This window comes from Oncorhynchus mykiss, chromosome 3 (genome assembly GCF_057628025.1).
Source record: "Oncorhynchus mykiss isolate SJ-2025 chromosome 3, ASM5762802v1, whole genome shotgun sequence".
In the NCBI taxonomy this organism is placed as follows: domain Eukaryota; kingdom Metazoa; phylum Chordata; class Actinopteri; order Salmoniformes; family Salmonidae; genus Oncorhynchus; species Oncorhynchus mykiss.
The window spans coordinates 10,584,412-10,598,990 of record NC_143024.1 but is presented as its reverse complement, the minus strand read 5'-3'; the positions used below and the strand labels follow the sequence as shown (position 1 = coordinate 10,598,990).

Here is a 14,579-nt window from a genome sequence, read left to right as displayed (position 1 = left end):
AGCAGCCAACAAGTGCTCAGCATATGTGGGCACTCTCAAAACTGTTGGAAAAGCATCTAGGAAAAGCTGGCTGAGAGAATGCCAAGAGGCGTGGCTATTTGAAGAATCTCAAATATAAAACATATTTTGAATTGTTTAACACTTTTTTGGTTACTACGTGATTCCATATGTGTTATTTCATAGTTATGATGTTCAGTATTATTCTACAATGTAGAAAATAGTAAAAATAAATAAAAACCCTGGAATAAGAAGGTGTTCTAAAACTTTTGACCAGTAGTGCGTATATAGGGAATAGAGTGCCATTTGGGACGCAGGCATGGCACAAATATTGGAAGAGGTTTAGACCTACCAGTGAATCTTAAGAACCTCAGCAAAATTGTATTTCTAACATGATAAGGCTGAATTTATTTCCTGGAAATACTTGGCTATATAGTAGGCAGAAGTTGCTAGGAGCAACACGGCCCAGTAGGAAGATGTTGCTAGGAGCAACACGGCCCAGTAGGAAGATGTTGCTAGGAGCAACACGGCCCAGTAGGAAGATGTTGCTAGGAGCAACACGGCCCAGTAGGAAGATGTTGCTAGGAGCAACACGGCCCAGTAGGAAGATGTTGCTAGGAGCAACACGGCCCAGTAGGAAGATGTTGCTAGGAGCAACACGGCCCAGTAGGAAGATGTTGCTAGGAGCAACACGGCCCAGTAGGAAGATGTTGCTAGGAGCAACACGGCCCAGTAGGGAGATGTTGCTAGGAGCAACACGGCCCAGTAGGAAGATGTTGCTAGGAGCAACACGGCCCAGTAGGAAGATGTTGCTAGGAGCAAAACGGCCCAGTAGGAAGATGTTGCTAGGAGCAACACGGTCTATAGCTTTCAAATCCCCCTGGTAAATATATCATCACGGGACATGTTAAGCTTGACACATGGGTTTGATCAAGGCAACAAATACACATGCACACTTGACTAATCCTTGCGCAATAGCTTTCAAGCATCTTCATTCCAACTTCCTTTTTTTATTGCACTTCCTGTGTTATGAGCAGGAAGCCAGCTGCTGCTGCAACTGAACTCTTTCATCCAGGCCACAACAGATCACATGAGGACTGGTGGCTCTGAATGGTGGACCTGCTGTAAGCCACAACTGAGACACACAGGATTGGTGTTTCAGATATAAATAGGAGCCACAGGGTGTGGAACACCGGAACTAAATACCTCTTAATGCCCTGCTAGACATGAGGATTTCATACTGCATTACTGACCCCGCTGGGCTCATGGTGTAAATGTCTTCTTCCTCTATCTTTAGAGAGTTGCCTCTCGTATTCAGTTGTCCTGGATTCAGATCAGACACCTCGTTGCTGCTGATCGATTGGACGTTAGGCTACAGTACTACAGGGGTTCACATGATCCATGGTGCAGCCAGCCTGCCTTTAGCCCGGTCCCACACCTGTTTGTGCTCTTACCAGCTCCATTGATGCCATTGTCAAGCCAAACATGACCATGAGTGACAAGGGTTTGGCATGATGGCACAAACAGACTGGCACTCAGGCTACCTGCCTTTCACCTCGGATTCCCTTTCCAACGTCAACGTTAAGCGACTACTTCTCATCTTCAGCCTTGCTACCAATTACCTCAGACAACATCTAACAATGAACTTCTGTTTGGCATTCTGAATTCCACTCCCAATTGAAAGTCATGGGGAATTAGGCTACTGAAAGATTAGGGCTAAATATACCAACCAGGCTGCATTCACTTGGAAGCAAGAACTGCGTAGAACTAGGGGACTAGCAGTACACATGCCCTGGGTTATTTAACACTGCGTAGAACTAGGCGACAAGCAGTACACATGCCCTGGGTTATTTAACACTGCGTAGAACTAGGCGACTAGCAGTACACATGCCCTGGGTTATTTAACACTGCGTAGAACTAGGGGACTAGCAGTACACATGCCCTGGGTTGTTTAACACTGAGTTACAGGAGGGCTATGCAGGCCTCGAATATTCCGTCGGCATGGAGTCGAAGCCCCCCTTGCGTGTGGCAGTAAAGCCCCCCTTGCGTGTGGCAGTAAAGCCCCCCTTGCGTGTGGCAGTAAAGCCCCCCTTGCGTGTGGCAGTAATGCCCCCCTTGCGTGTGGCAGTAATGCCCCCCTTGCGTGTGGCAGTAATGCCCCCCTTGCGTGTGGCAGTAATGCACCCCTTGCGTGTGGCAGTAATGCAACCCTTGCGTGTGGCAGTAATGTAACCCTTGCGTGTGGCAGTAATGTAACCCTTGCGTGTGGCAGTAATGTCCCCCTTGTGTGTGGCAGTAATGTAACCCTTGTGTGTGGCAGTAATGTCCCCCTTGTGTGTGGCAGTAATGTCCCCCTTGTGTGTGGCAGTAATGTCCCCCTTGTGTGTGGCAGTAATGTAACCCTTGTGTGTGGCAGTAATGTAACCCTTGTGTGTGGCAGTAATGTAACCCTTGTGTGTGGCAGTAATGTACCCCTTGTGTGTGGCAGTAATGCCCCCCTTGTGTGTGGCAGTAATGTCCCCCTTGTGTGTGGCAGTAATGCCCCCTTGTGTGTGGCAGTAATGCCCCCTTGTGTGTGGCAGTAATGTCCCCCTTGTGTGTGGCAGTAATGTAACCTTTGTGTGTGGCAGTAATGTCCCCCCTTGTGTGTGGCAGTAATGTCCCCCCTTGTGTGTGGCAGTAATGTCCCCCCTTGTGTGTGGCAGTAATGTCCCCCCTTGTGTGTGGCAGTAATGTAACCCTTGTGTGTGGCAGTAATGTAACCCTTGTGTGTGGCAGTAATGTACCCCTTGTGTGTGGCAGTAATGTAACCCTTGTGTGTGGCAGTAATGTCCCCCCTTGTGTGTGGCAGTAATGTAACCCTTGTGTGTGGCAGTAATGTAACCCTTGTGTGTGGCAGTAATGTACCCCTTGTGTGTGGCAGTAATGTCCCCCCTTGTGTGTGGCAGTAATGTAACCCTTGCGTGTGGCAGTAATGTCCCCCTTGTGTGTGGCAGTAATGTAACCCTTGTGTGTGGCAGTAATGCACCCCTTGCGTGTGGCAGTAATGTAACCCTTGTGTGTGGCAGTAATGTACCCCTTGTGTGTGGCAGTAATGTAACCCTTGTGTGTGGCAGTAATGTCCCCCTTGTGTGTGGCAGTAATGTCCCCCTTGTGTGTGGCAGTAATGTCCCCCTTGTGTGTGGCAGTAATGTCCCCCTTGTGTGTGGCAGTAATGTCCCCCTTGTGTGTGGCAGTAATGTAACCCTTGTGTGTGGCAGTAATGTAACCCTTGTGTGTGGCAGTAATGTAACCCTTGTGTGTGGCAGTAATGTAACCCTTGTGTGTGGCAGTAATGTCCCCCTTGTGTGTGGCAGTAATGTAACCCTTGTGTGTGGCAGTAATGTCCCCTTGCGTGTGGCAGTAAAGCCCCCCTTGCAGTAATGCCCCCCCTTGTGTGTGGCAGTAATGTCCCCCTTGTGTGTGGCAGTAATGTCCCCCTTGTGTGTGGCAGTAATGCCCCCCTTGCGTGTGGCAGTAATGTCCCCATGCCTTACGTCCAAAGTGGCTGTTGTGCCCTTGGGCTGAATATAATAATTAGAATTCCCTTCTCCCGGGTGCCAAATCGCCATGCTCCAAATCACCTCTCACGGACATGGGTCTCTCAGATCTCAATTCTTATTCGCCGACGCCCGTCATGTGATCGGGTCAGACACATCAGGGATGAAGTGAAGACAGACGTCGGGGATGCATTTGGCGCTCATCCTACCTATTGAATTCCGAGGCGCATATTGAAAATGTTAGAACTGTCCACATTTGACTTTTCATCCGCCGACATCAACCAAAAGCACCAGCCTGTCAATCTACTATCCCCCATAGGACAAACGTTGACCCGTTCTATTGGTCAGCTTGTCCTTCTGTGTGAGAAATAAATATTCCAAACTGACTCTGGGACAGTTGTGGGACGACAGATCACAAATTAATACAACCACTGAATATCAAAAAACATTTTAAAAGCAATGAGGCTGATGCAACAGATCAGAACGTTTAGCCCAAAAAATGTTGATCAACTATTTGGCTATTTCTTCACATTATAAGCGCAGCAATGCACAAGCGCCAGTGTGAAAGCTCCAAAATGCAATAAGGGGGAAAACACCATTCTCAAAAATGCACCGTGAGGTTTCATATCCTTCATTTAGAAAGATCTAAAAACACAAGCATGGGCTGTTAGTCTGACTAGGGCTGTTACTCTGACTAGGGCTGTTACTCTGACTAGGGCTGTTACTCTGACTAGGGCTGTTACTCTGACTAGGGCTGTTACTCTGACTAGGGCTGTTAGGGTTGTTAATATGACTAGGGTTGTTACTATGACTAGGGTTGTTAGGGATGTTAATATGACTAGGGTTGTTACTATGACTAGGGCTGTTAGGGTTGTTAATATGACTAGGGTTGTTACTATGACTAGGGCTGTTAGGGTTGTTAATATGACTAGGGTTGTTACTATGACTAGGGTTGTTAGGGCTGTTAATATGACTAGGGTTGTTACTATGACTAGGGTTGTTAGGGCTGTTAATATGACTAGGGTTGTTACTATGACTAGGGTTGTTACTATGACTAGGGTTGTTACTATGACTAGAGTTGTTACTATGACTAGGGTTGTTACTATGACTAGGGTTGTTACTATGACTAGGGTTGTTACTATGACTAGGGTTGTTACTATGACTAGGGTTGTTAGGGTTGTTACTATGACTAGGGTTGTTACTATGACTAGGGTTGTTACTATGACTAGGGTTGTTACTATGACTAGGGTTGTTAGGGCTGTTAATATGACTAGGGTTGTTACTATGACTAGGGTTGTTAGGGTTGTTACTATGACTAGGGTTGTTACTATGACTAGGGTTGTTACTATGACTAGGGTTGTTACTATGACTAGGGTTGTTAGGGCTGTTAATATGACTAGGGTTGTTACTATGACTAGGGTTGTTAGGGCTGTTACTATGACTAGGGTTGTTACTATGACTAGGGTTGTTAGGGCTGTTACTATGACTAGGTTTATTACTATGACTAGGGTTGTTAGGGCTGTTACTATGACTAGGGCTGTTACTATGACTAGGGTTGTTACTATGACTAGGGTTGTTACTATGACTAGGGTTGTTAGGGCTGTTAATATGACTAGGGTTGTTACTATGACTAGGGTTGTTAGGGCTGTTACTATGACTAGGGTTGTTACTATGACTAGGGTTGTTAGGGCTGTTACTATGACTAGGGTTGTTACTATGACTAGGGTTGATAGGGCTGTTACTATGAGTAGGGTTGTTAGGACTCTTAATATGACTAGGGTTGTTACTATGACTAGGGTTGTTAGGGCTGTTACTATGACTAGGGTTGTTACTATGACTAGGGTTGTTACTATGACTAGGGTTGTTACTATGACTAGGGTTGTTAGGGCTGTTACTATGACTAGGGTTGTTACTATGACTAGGGTTGTTAGGGCTGTTACTATGACTAGGGCTGTTACTATGACTAGGGTTGTTATTATGACTAGGGTTGTTACTATGACTAGGGTTGTTACTATGACTAGGGTTGTTACTATGACTAGGGTTGTTAGGACTGTTACTATGACTAGGGTTGTTAGGGCTGTTACTATGACTAGGGCTGTTACTATGACTAGGGTTGTTACTATGACTAGGGTTGTTAGGGCTGTTACTATGACTAGGGTTGTTACTATGACTAGGGTTGTTAGGACTGTTAATATGACTAGGGTTGTTACTATGACTAGGGCTGTTAGGGCTGTTACTATGACTAGGGTTGTTACTATGACTAGGGTTGTTAGGACTGTTAATATGACTAGGGTTGTTACTATGACTAGGATTGTGTCTTTGGCTCCTCGACAACGAAAGAAAGTTGAGAACATGAGATAAATACTGGTTTCAGTGGCATATAAGGAAGTGTTTATGAAAGAATCCCCATAACATTCCTATGCTAGTAACTCTAAGACATGCCTCATAAAATACCCCAAAACGTCCAGGTTTCAAACAAGTACGTTTCTGGTTAAATAGTTTTAAAATGTTGACTGCCTACGCTTAGATTGCAAGATTGGTGAAGTTGCGCAAATGGCAACTTCAGAAGGAACAGTGCCTCAGGTATTCAGTTTTCAAATCAATTTAATTGGATATTTTGGTTAATGGCCTTGGTGCCGTGGCAGATTGAGCACCGCTTGAACGCCATATGGCCTTGCCCCTAAAATCACTAAATTCAAGGCCTGGGCCTGTCATTTACAGTAGATTGCAGTAATCACATCTCACACGGGTTCAAATTTGCTCCCATTTTCCCACTACAATGACAATAACACCAGTCCAATCCATCTTACCTTTTCAGAGAAAAACAAACCTGCCAAAGACTGTTTGAAAAATCCTTACTCAAGTCAAGTGTCACTTTAGTTCCTCTTCCAGTCATCTCGAACTGCTGGAGTGCCACTGATAATACATAGGGCCTATGACCTACAATATAGGTAGATCAAACAGCCCCTAGTGCCATTAAAATGTGGAAACTCGAGACAGAAATGGAAGTTGAGCGATCCTGGTACTAGTTAGCCTAGTTCTCTGGAGGGGAGAACGTGAGGTGATCCTGGTACTAGTTAGCCTAGTTCTCTGGAGGGGAGAACGTGAGGTGATCCTGGTACTAGTTAGCCTAGTTCTCTGGAGGGGAGAACGTGAGGTGATCCTGGTACTAGTTAGCCTAGTTCTCTGGAGGGGAGAACGTGAGGTGATCCTGGTACTAGTTAGCCTAGTTCTCTGGAGGGGAGAACGTGAGGTTAGCAGCAAAGCAACACTTTGGTTTTTACCCGTCTAAGAAAGCTGACAACCGTACCATGGTCTTGTTTCCATGTGCCAGTTTTCAAGATTAGATATCAGGTTAAGAGAGGCCGGCATTCGTGTGCTCATCTGACAGCTCTACAGTGTTGGCAGTCAGAACAGGCACCAGCAGGCACTGGCACTTTCCACCCTTAAGGACTCCAGAGGTGATCTTAAATATAGCTTCACTGCCTCAAAGCCTTCCATAAACACAGGCAAATATGCCAGTGCTCTGAGCTCTTTGCAGATGACAAATACAATTGCTTCACACCCCCTCCCCCCCATCTCTCTCTCTGACAACACATCACAAAATTCCAAAAATATCCCATCTGATTTAGCCAAGTGTGGCAGAAGTAGGCGGGATCCCCCACAGGAAGCATTTCCCTTCATTGTATCTCTGTGGTGCCTGTCTATGCTATGGGGTCCTCTGAGGCTTGGCTGACACTAGCCAGCAGAGTACACACACACAGTGGCTGAGTCTCAAACACCACCCAATTCCCTATATATAGTTCACTGCTTTTGACCAAAGCCCTATAAGCAGTGCACTATGTAGATAACAGGGTGCCATTTAGGACACACAAAAACCACAGCCGTCCATCAGCAGACAAGCGAGCGCACACTCCCTAGAGTAAGGGCTCACTGGCACTTCATAAATCAAGATTAGGAATGTCTGGAGAATCCCCTCCTCAGAGTGTCATTAAAAAGGCCATGTCAGATGGAATATATCAGATGAGGGTGAGAGAACCAGATGAAAGAGGAGCCAGGTCAAGAAGACCTCTGTGAGCAACAGCAACATTTAAATGAGTTAGTATGACTTTGGAGTTTTCTGGAGATAATGCACACCATGCTAACTAGCCTAAACTGTGCAGCTGCCTGCAGGCTTGAATGAACCTCCTGAACTTCAGAGGCCTGCGTTGGGTCTTTCCTCGTGGGTTGGTTGAACTTCTTCAGTCACTTGCTTGGGAATCTCTTTCACTAAGTTAATTAATCCTCCAGAAGATTACATCATACACTGGGAGACAAAGCTAGAGAAGGAGAAATACATCAAGCTACCGCAGGTGAAAATACAACAAGCTCACGTAGGAGGAGAAAAATACAACAAGCTACTGTAGGAGGAGAAAAATACAACAAGCTACTGTAGGGAGAAAACTACAACAAGCTACTGTAGGGAGAAAAATACAACAAGCTACTGTAGGGAGAAAAATACAACAAGCTACTGTAGGGAGAAAAAAAAACATCAAGCTACTGTAGGGAGAAAAATACAACAAGCTACTGTAGGGAGAAAAATACAACAAGCTACTGTAGGGAGAAAAATACAACAAGCTACTGTAGGGAGAAAAATACAACAAGCTACTGTAGGGAGAAAACTACAACAAGCTACTGTAGGGAGAAAACTACAACAAGCTACTGTAGGGAGAAAAATACAACAAGCTACTGTAGGGAGAAAAATACAACAAGCTATTGTAGGGAGAAAACTACAACAAGCTACTGTAGGGAGAAAACTACAACAAGCTACTGTAGGGAGAAAAATACAACAAGCTACTGTAGGGAGAAAAAAAAACATCAAGCTACTGTAGGGAGAAAAAAAAAACATCAAGCTACTGTAGGGAGAAAAATACAACAAGCTACTGTAGGGAGAAAAATACAACAAGCTACTGTAGGGAGAAAAATACAACAAGCTACTGTAGGGAGAAAAATACAACAAATAAACATGTCCAACACGTCTCCACAATGAAAAGCCTTAAATTGCTGAGGATTTTCCTAAATACCAATTGACTGACTTATCCTGTTAACAATTCATGGAGGACATCTATATCCACACAGTACAATGAGACGTACAGCTCTGTAATTCATGAAGGACAACTATATCCACACAGCACAATGAGACGTACAGCTCTGTAATTCATGGAGGACATCTATATCCACACAGCACAATGAGACGTACAGCTCTGTAATTCATGAAGGACAACTATATCTACACAGCACAATGAGACGTACAGCTCTGTAATTCATGGAGGACATCTATATCCACACAGCACAATGAGACGTACAGCTCTGTAATTCATGAAGGACAACTATATCTACACAGCACAATGAGACGTACAGCTCTGTAATTCATGGAGGACATCTATATCCACACAGCACAATGAGACGTACAGCTCTGTAATTCATGAAGGACAACTATATCCACACAGCACAATGAGACGTACAGCTCTGTAATTCATGGAGGACATCTATATCCACACAGCACAATGAGACGTACAGCTCTGTAATTCATGAAGGACAACTATATCCACACAGCACAATGAGACGTACAGCTCTGTAATTCATGAAGGACAACTATATCCACACAGCACAATGAGACGTACAGCTCTGTAATTCATGGAGGACATCTATATCCACACAGCACAATGAGACGTACAGCTCTGTAATTCATGGAGGACATCTATATCCACACAGCACAATGAGACGTACAGCTCTGTAATTCATGAAGGACAACTATATCCACACAGCACAATGAGACGTACAGCTCTGTAATTCATGAAGGACAACTATATCCACACAGCACAATGAGACGTACAGCTCTGTAATTCATGAAGGACAACTATATCCACACAGCACAATGAGACGTACAGCTCTGTAATTCATGGAGGACATCTATATCCACACAGCACAATGAGACGTACAGCTCTGTAATTCATGAAGGACAACTATATCCACACAGCACAATGAGACGTACAGCTCTGTAATTCATGAAGGACAACTATATCCACACAGCACAATGAGACGTACAGCTCTGTAATTCATGAAGGACAACTATATCCACACAGCACAATGAGACGTACAGCTCTGTAATTCATGGAGGACATCTATATCCACACAGCACAATGAGACGTACAGCTCTGTAATTCATGAAGGACAACTATATCCACACAGCACAATGAGACGTACAGCTCTGTAATTCATGGAGGACATCTATATCCACACAGCACAATGAGACGTACAGCTCTGTAATTCATGAAGGACAACTATATCCACACAGCACAATGAGACGTACAGCTCTGTAATTCATGAAGGACAACTATATCCACACAGCACAATGAGACGTACAGCTCTGTAATTCATGAAGGACAACTATATCCACACAGCACAATGAGACGTACAGCTCTGTAATTCATGAAGAACAACTATATCCACACAGCACAAGGAGACAGGGTAGCCTAGTGGTTAGAGCGTTGGACTAGTAACCGGAAGGTTGCAAGTTCAAAACCCCCGAGCTGACAAGGTCGTTCTGCCCCTGAACAGGCACTGAACTGTTCCAAGGCCGTCATTGTAAATAAGAATTTGTTCTTAACTGACTTGCCTAGTTAAATAAAGGTAAAAAACATAAATAATAATAAAATAAAAAAATACAGCTCTGTAATTCGAAGAGGAAGCATCGGTGCTATTACTTTGCCATGAGGCTAAACATTCTATAAAAGTCCAAGACCATATCATTACAGAACAAAAACTGAAAAGCAGAAAGCTCTGCCTTACAGTTTTGCACTTTAACAAGCAGAAATAACAAGAATAGCTTCAAACTTAAACTTAACGGAGATCTCACCTTTCAGAGTGGTCGATCCAAATGGGTCAGGAACCTATTTGCACTTCCAGAAGAAGTTCCCTTTTAAAACAATGTGCTTCCTGCTTGCCTCTCTTTTTGAGCGTGTACATGCGTACCAGTGGGCTTGCCTGGGCTGTGATGTCTGTGCCCAATTAGTGCTCCAAAATGCCAATATGAGGAAAAGGGGAGGCCTGCTCCTTAGGGAATCCTAACATAACCATTTATTAGGCTCCAATACGAGTCCCAAAGCTCCACCAGTTGTATTCTGTCTCTTTATGCTTCTTTAACAGCAGTTGGTTGGCTGGGAGCCAGGTCCTGCATGCAGAAGGCCAGGGGAAAGTCAGATGGAGGGCCAATTAACAAATGGCACCCTATTCCCTATATAGTGCACTACTTTGACCAAGACCTATGGGTCCTAGTCCTATGGGTCCTAGTCCTGGTCAAAAGTAGTGCACTCAATAGGTAATAGGGTGCCATTTGAGCTGTAGCTGTGAAACTTGGCTTGGGGCAACATGGCTGGTTCTGCTATGAACCTGGGGCGTTATTACCAGCCAGCCACAAAGTAACAGGTTCCCTCACTACTGTCAAGAGTGACCTGGGGGGGGGTATTACCAGCCACAAAGTAACAGGTTCCCTCACTTCTGTCAAGAGTGACCTGGGGGGGGGGGGGGTATTACCAGCCACAAAGTAACAGGTTCCCTCACTTCTGTCAAGAGTGACCTGGGGGGGTATTACCAGCCACAAAGTAACAGGTTCCCTCACTACTGTCAAGAGTGACCTGGGGGGGGGTATTACCAGCCACAGAGTAACAGGTTCTCTCACTACTGCCAAGAGTGACCTGGGGGGGTATTACCAGCCACAGAGTAACAGGTTCTCTCACTACTGCCAAGAGTGACCTGGGGGGGGGGGGGGGGTATTACCAGCCACAAAGTAACAGGTTCCCTTACTACTGTCAAGAGTGACCTGGGGAGGTATTACCAGCCACAAAGTAACAGGTTCCTTTACTACTGTCAAGAGTGACCTGGGGGGGTATTACCAGCCACAAAGTAACAGGTTCCTTTACTACTGTCAAGAGTGACCTGGGGGGGTATTACCAGCCACAAAGTAACAGGTTCCCTTACTACTGCCAAGAGTGACCTGGGGGGGGGGGGGGGGGATATTACCAGCCACAAAGTAACAGGTTCTTTCACTACTGCCAAGAGTGACCTGGGGGGGTATTACCAGCCAGCCACAAAGTAACAGGTTCCTTTACTACTGTCAAGAGTGACCTGGGGGGGTATTACCAGCCACAAAGTAACAGGTTCCTTTACTACTGTCAAGAGTGACCTGGGGGGTATTACCAGCCACAAAGTAACAGGTTCCCTTACTACTGCCAAGAGTGACCTGGGGGGGGGTATTACCAGCCACAAAGTAACAGGTTCTTTCACTACTGTCAAGAGTGACCTGGGGGGGTATTACCAGCCACAAAGTAACAGGTTCCCTCACTACTGCCAAGAGTGACCTGGGGGGGTATTACCAGCCACAGAGTAACAGGTTCTCTCACTACCGCCAAGAGTGACCTGGGGGGGGGGGGGGGGGGGTATTACCAGCCACAAAGTAACAGGTTCTTTCACTACTGCCAAGAGTGACCTGGGGGGGTATTACCAGCCAGCCACAAAGTAACAGGTTCCTTTACTACTGTCAAGAGTGACCTGGGGGGGTATTACCAGCCACAAAGTAACAGGTTCCTTTACTACTGTCAAGAGTGACCTGGGGGGGTATTACCAGCCACAAAGTAACAGGTTCCCTTACTACTGCCAAGAGTGACCTGGGGGGGGGGGGGGGGGGGGGGGTATTACCAGCCACAAAGTAACAGGTTCTTTCACTACTGTCAAGAGTGACCTGGGGGGGTATTACCAGCCACAAAGTAACAGGTTCCCTCACTACTGTCAAGAGTGACCTGGGGGGGTATTACCAGCCACAAAGTAACAGGTTCCCTCACTTCTGTCAAGAGTGACCTGGGTAATACCCCCCGTATTACCAGCCACAAAGTAACAGGTTCCCTCACTACTGTCAAGAGTGACCTGGGGGGGGTATTACCAGCCACAGAGTAACAGGTTCTTTCACTACTGTCAAGAGTGACCTGGGGGGGTATTACCAGCCACAAAGTAACAGGTTCCCTTACTACTGTCAAGAGTGACCTGGGGAGGTATTACCAGCCACAAAGTAACAGGTTCTTTCACTACTGTCAAGAGTGACCTGGGGGGGTATTACCAGCCACAAAGTAACAGGTTCCCTCACTACTGTCAAGAGTGACCTGGGGGGGTATTACCAGCCACAAAGTAACAGGTTCCCTCACTTCTGTCAAGAGTGACCTGGGGGGGGGTATTACCAGCCACAAAGTAACAGGTTCCCTCACTACTGTCAAGAGTGACCTGGGGGGGGTATTACTAGCCACAGAGTAACAGGTTCTCTCACTACTGCCAAGAGTGACCTGGGGGGGTATTACCAGCCACAGAGTAACAGGTTCTCTCACTACTGCCAAGAGTGACCTGGGGGGGTATTACCAGCCACAAAGTAACAGGTTCCTTTACTACTGTCAAGAGTGACCTGGGGGGGTATTACCAGCCACAAAGTAACAGGTTCCTTTACTACTGTCAAGAGTGACCTGGGGGGGTATTACCAGCCACAAAGTAACAGGTTCCCTTACTACTGTCAAGAGTGACCTGGGGAGGTATTACCAGCCACAAAGTAACAGGTTCCTTTACTACTGTCAAGAGTGACCTGGGGGGGTATTACCAGCCACAAAGTAACAGGTTCCTTTACTACTGTCAAGAGTGACCTGGGGGGGTATTACCAGCCACAAAGTAACAGGTTCCCTTACTACTGCCAAGAGTGACCTGGGGGGGGGGGGGGGGGGGGGGTATTACCAGCCACAAAGTAACAGGTTCTTTCACTACTGCCAAGAGTGACCTGGGGGGGTATTACCAGCCAGCCACAAAGTAACAGGTTCCTTTACTACTGTCAAGAGTGACCTGGGGGGGTATTACCAGCCACAAAGTAACAGGTTCCTTTACTACTGTCAAGAGTGACCTGGGGGGGTATTACCAGCCACAAAGTAACAGGTTCCCTTACTACTGCCAAGAGTGACCTGGGGGGGGGGGGGGGGGGGGGGGGGTATTACCAGCCACAAAGTAACAGGTTCTTTCACTACTGTCAAGAGTGACCTGGGGGGGTATTACCAGCCACAAAGTAACAGGTTCCCTCACTACTGTCAAGAGTGACTGATCCCAGGGGGCTTTGAGAACAAAGCTGAATCCCCAGAAGAGGCCTCCTCATGAGTTGGGATCACTTGACTCAGCCACACGCAACCGCTTTCACAGCATAAAAACATAAAAGGGACTAACACAACGGAATAATCCAACGTAGAAATCAAGTGCGTACAGGGATCATCATTTGCAAGGGAAAGCGAGATCATTTGCGAGGTTTCCATGCTTTTATAGCTAATCATTTCTTCATAGATTGGAATTGTAGCTCTGTTTCCAGCATCAGGGAAACTGTTTGCTTGTGCCCCCCCAACAAGTTCCACACAGAGTGTGTGCCAGCACATCCACCACCCACCAGTCCTCCTTCATGCATTTTCCAGGGTCTCATATTTTCCCAATAAAAGGGGTGTATCAGGATGACTGACGCGGAGGAAGCCACCCCTTGCCCCATGGCAGCCATTTACGTCATTGGTTGCCGATGCCATGAGTGAGGACTGACACATTCAACTGTTAGGACACCCCTGCCCAGCGGTGGTGGGCGTGGGCTCCACCCTTCCCTCTCCTGGCCCTTCCTGAGTCAGCGGTGGGGGAGCGGGGGCTCCACTCTTCCCTCCCCCTTCCTGAGCCAGCGGTTGATTAGGTAGGCTGTGGCTACATCTCAAAACGGCACCTAATTCCCTATGTAGTGGCCCCATAGGGCCCTATGTAGTGCCCCCATAGGGCCCTGGTCAGAAGTCGGGAATAAGGTATCATTTGGGATGCCGGCCGGTGTGTGACAAACTGGGGTGGTCCTCCCTCCTCACACCTTCCTGGTTTACAACCAGCAGAGAGAAGCCGGTGTCACAGTAAGAGGGGAACCAATGAGGTTGAGCCAGGTCAGTGGGCAGAGCAGCAGGGTGA

The 14,579-nt window shown here is 46.6% G+C and overlaps 1 protein-coding gene across 2 annotated transcripts in view; it reads right to left on the bottom strand.

Moving 5' to 3' along the window:
- LOC149984334 (protein tyrosine phosphatase type IVA 3-like) overlaps window positions 1-14,579 on the bottom strand; it is a 52,252-nt gene that overhangs the window by 35,293 nt on the left and 2,380 nt on the right. The window contains exon 1 of one of the 2 annotated variants that reach the window (XM_090220360.1): window positions 10,435-10,507. The exons of the other annotated variant lie outside the window; for it this stretch is intronic. The gene's annotated coding sequence lies outside the window, so the exon portion shown is untranslated. Of the gene's footprint in view, window positions 1-10,434; window positions 10,508-14,579 lie in introns of those variants that run through there. 2 annotated transcript variants of the gene reach the window in all.